At 42.5% G+C, this 4,117-nt stretch overlaps 1 protein-coding gene across 14 annotated transcripts in view; it reads left to right on the top strand.

The window, feature by feature from the left end:
* The window catches only part of TANC1 (tetratricopeptide repeat, ankyrin repeat and coiled-coil containing 1), a 217,588-nt gene that overhangs the window by 100,816 nt on the left and 112,655 nt on the right, over window positions 1–4,117 (top strand). Inside the window, exon 4 of one of the 14 annotated variants that reach the window (XM_025199963.1) lies at window positions 3,492–3,629. The exons of the other annotated variants lie outside the window; for them this stretch is intronic. The gene's annotated coding sequence lies outside the window, so the exon portion shown is untranslated. The remainder of the gene's footprint in view (window positions 1–3,491; window positions 3,630–4,117) is intronic. 14 annotated transcript variants of the gene reach the window in all.

Here is a 4,117-nt window from a genome sequence, read left to right as displayed (position 1 = left end):
AGGTTTTTTGTGGAATTAAACTGATTAAAGGGGGGGGGGGGGGGGCGGGACGGACAGACGACGACTTCTTTTATGCCTGCAGAAGAGGAGGCACTTTTAATAAATTAATACTCAACCTATGCTATATTGTGCAAAAATATTGAAGAAGTCTTGGAAATCTAAACAAGTTTAGTTGAATACAACAGGAAGTCATCTAAAAAGAAGAATGCAAAAGGGCACAGTTAACCCAAAATGTACAGTTAATGTGTACAGTTCTACCCATGGCAAATCATAAATCTAAACAAAGAACAAAAGACTTCTAAGTACAAAAAGATGTGAAAATATACTTATTTTTGTTCTGTTTTTATGTCAACTGCTGAACATTAACCTTCTATAGGGACTTGAGTATTTTTCTAGTTTTAATAGGATATTTAGTATCAGGGTTGCTTTATTTTCTTTGATTTAGTTACACAAATATTTAATAATTTCTGGTTACAGCCATAAGTACTGTAGCAATGCCATATTCCTGTTCATAACCATGATTGCTGTAACTGTCCCTTTTTAGTTGGTGTACTCCTGTCTGCAGTAATCTATGAATGTCAGGCAATTAATCACTCTAGCATAATTTCGTTTCAGAGGTTATGTGTGAAGTGTATAGTTTTGGTTCATAGACATATATTTCTATTCCATCATACGTATGTGTGTTGGTGTTCAAAATATTGCCATTTACTGGTTCGACCTTTGAACCTATGTGCTGAGGAGCAGATGAGGGAGGAAGAATGAACTACATTGCTTAGAGTACATCCAACTGACATAACATAGTGCCATGCGGAGACAGATTTCTGAGCTAGCAGTATAAACGTGTTAGTATGAATGACACCCCTTCCAAGATGATTAGCTCTGCCATATGTCTCTATACCTGACTACACTGCCATGTAGATTGGTCCTTAATCCTGCTGAAAAATGCTCAGATACTATTGTGATAAGAGCAGTATAGGAAATTTCTAGTCTTCTAACAGCATATTATTTAAAACAGTGACACCAGGCTCAAATATGTTGCTGGGCTGGATCTGGACAGCAGGACTTCTTGTAGACTGGGTGACTGACCTTCAGATTCAGCCCATGGAGCTTCTTGCTGCAGCTGCCAGAACAGCCAGCCCCATAGGGTTAATGCTGCTTCTGTCCTTCCAGTTTCTAAAAACAGTTAAGCATGCAAATCTGTGGCAGGACACTGAAAAGTGGCAGCTTTAATTCGTGTGTGCTGGCCACACCAATACGAGTCACTGCAAGAAGTGCCATGAGGTAGATCTGGAAGTTGTCCAGCTGGAGAGAGACTGAAGAATGGATGACCCACATCTGTGGGCTGGATCTGGCCTGTGGCCTGTATGTTTGACATCCCTGATTTAGACAGTATTTCCAAGTGAACTAAATTGTAGTGGTGTGGGCCTGCTAATGGGCACAAAGAAATGTTTCAAATGATACGTCTGCCTTGTAGGAGGTTAAATTAGCCCAGGCTCTGAAATCCAACTACCATGGCTACAGTGGTACCAGTACTCCAGTTGGTTGGCCTCGAGGTATCTTCATGCTATGCTTCAGTCACTTGTATAACCCAGACTGTTTCAGTGTTGGTAGGAAGTGGTGTGTCGTTAGCACCTTTCCCCCTCTCTTCCTTAGCAGGTTTGTTAGTTCTAAGCTGAAATGCATGCAGCCCTGAAAACAGATTGGATTCTCAAGGTGGGGGGGGAAAAGGTTTCCGCAGAGTATTATTTATATTATTTAATTTATTAATAAATATGAAATATACTCAGAGTCAAGCAGGAGATAAGTATCTGATGTTTCTTTCTGTTCACTCCTCTATACTTCACTACGGAGTCTCTTTTTTCCCCTCCCTCTTTGGTCGGAGGACAATATTCTTCTTTAAAATAAGTCGTCTTCTGCAGTCCCATTCATTTTACAGTCCCCTTAGCATTTAAAGGGATTCCTGTGATCCTTTTGATGTGCCATTGGTACCACACGTGTGTAAGTGAAACACTGTCTGTCCCTGTTGTGCTTTTCTGATTTTAATATTAGATGTGAGGACATGTGTGTACTTTAGGGTCAGGCTAAGGTCATTATTACAGTTACAACAGTGTTTTTAGTTGTTTTTGTTTAATTTTTGTGAGTGTTACTTCAGAACATATAGAAGGTTCTGCAGTGAGGATCCTGGGGAATAAAAACCTGTTTCCCCCTGCTTTTTCCCCCCAAGATCAGTTCCCAGAATAGTACAGCTGGGTTATGGGCAAGGCAAATTTGTTTCCCACTGTGTTTGAAACAGCATTCATGCTAGCTGCATTCCTTTGTGATGCGGTGACATATTGGGAACTGGAGTAAGATCACCAAAATAATTTCAGGTAAGACACTAAATAGCTGGTAGGTGGCAATAATATTCATTCGTATTAAACCTGGATTGAATTTGTATCAGCAATTTGGATAAATGAAAAGCTAATTTCAGCAGTTCTGAGAGTGCATAGTGCTGAGACCTGCATGCTCCCTCTCACAGTGGGGAAATTCCTCCTTTTGTATAGAGAATATGAAGTCTCTGGTACCCTCCTTGTGGTCTGCAAACTGCCAATGGTCTTCTCGCATAGGGCTAGGTGCCGTGCCTTCACTGCTGGTGTTTTGACCATCTGGACTTGACCTCATGTAATAGTTTCCAGAATGGCAAATAAATCTGGTCTCTACTTTAGCACTTCTTCAACCCAGAAAGTTTCAGGATGCCCACATCTGATAGGTTCTTTACATTTAAGACTTCCTGTTAACTAGCATTTAATATCTGTTTGCTGATATGGAAAATGGGGTTAGGATGTGGTAGAAACTTTGCAGTGGTCAGTACTTCACTGTTTCCAGTAATTTATGGTCTTGGACAATCCATCTGTTCTGTGCATGTGGAGTTGATTGTGCTACTGGTTTACATTCACCTGGTTTTATTTTCTGGTCACCAGGCTTTAAGAAATACCTTACTTATGCCAATCTATTTTTATCTACAGGCCCCTGGCCCTGTCTGTCCCCTACTTAGCTTACAGTATTATATTTTTTTTTTTCCTTTTTGACAGGTTGGAATATATATGTGCGGGCAATATGTGTAACTAAGAATGAGGTGTCACTTTAAATATCCAGTCAAAGTAACTTAAGAGTTAACACAGTTAACTATTTTACTCTTTAATATATGAAGGGTGAATTTAAGATTACAGATCTGCATATTTGGTTGTGAGTGACATCTCAATGTAGTGTATCCAGCAAGTGGGCGAGAATAATTAGGAACCTACTTAAATTGTGAGTTAGTGATTTTTATGGAAACTGCAATAAACAGCAGTCTCCCCCCAAAATGGCACTGGCTGCAATTTCCCATGTAATCAATCCCCCCCAAATGCTTACTGGAATACAGAGATTTTTATTTAAATGTAATACAGTAATTTATATGATATTTCTGTGGAATTTGCTATTTAATTATGCAGTTTTTGCCTTTCCACCAGTGAGCACTGCGGGACAGGGCTGCTGGGGCCTCTTCACCCATCAGTGGCGAGGGATGGGACTGCTGCAAGATGCCTGTGAAACTGGCTCTTCACGCCTTGAGCAGGCTGCAAAAAACCCTTCGTCTCACTGAGATTTAAGTAGGTTTCTTAAAATAACACTTCAGTTTCATAGGACCCATTGGCCTATTTAAGCCCCATCAAGGATGAACTTGAAAAGCTGCCAGGGTGATCTGGGGAGGACCCAGGCCAACAGCACAAAGGAGCCTTCCAGATCCAGGCTGCAGTGGCAGAAGTGCAACGGGAGGTGCAGGGAGCCAGTCACCCTGCCCAGGCCCCACTGCTACAGAGGGGCTGGGCAGATCCACTGTGAGACTGGGACTCTCACTGCTGTGGTGGGAAGACCCTGCCTGACCCCTCTGAGGGTCTGGCACCTCCCTCCCTCCCTATGGCAATCTCTTCAGCCACAGGAGAGATCCCCAGCTCCACCACTAGCCCCATCCACTTCCCATGGGGGCAAAGGGAAGTTGTGACTCTGCAGCTGGGCTCAAGTGCACCTGCTGTCCCCCTGCCTGCAGTCTCCCGCCAGTGGCCTGGGGCCTGCACAGTGCTGGGCACATGGTGAAGAT

The sequence above is a fragment of the Alligator sinensis genome, unplaced genomic scaffold (assembly GCF_000455745.1).
Source record: "Alligator sinensis unplaced genomic scaffold, ASM45574v1 scaffold389_1, whole genome shotgun sequence".
NCBI lineage: Eukaryota > Metazoa > Chordata > Crocodylia > Alligatoridae > Alligator > Alligator sinensis.
Note: the sequence above shows the minus strand (reverse complement) of the source record. Positions and strands in the feature narration are given on the sequence as shown.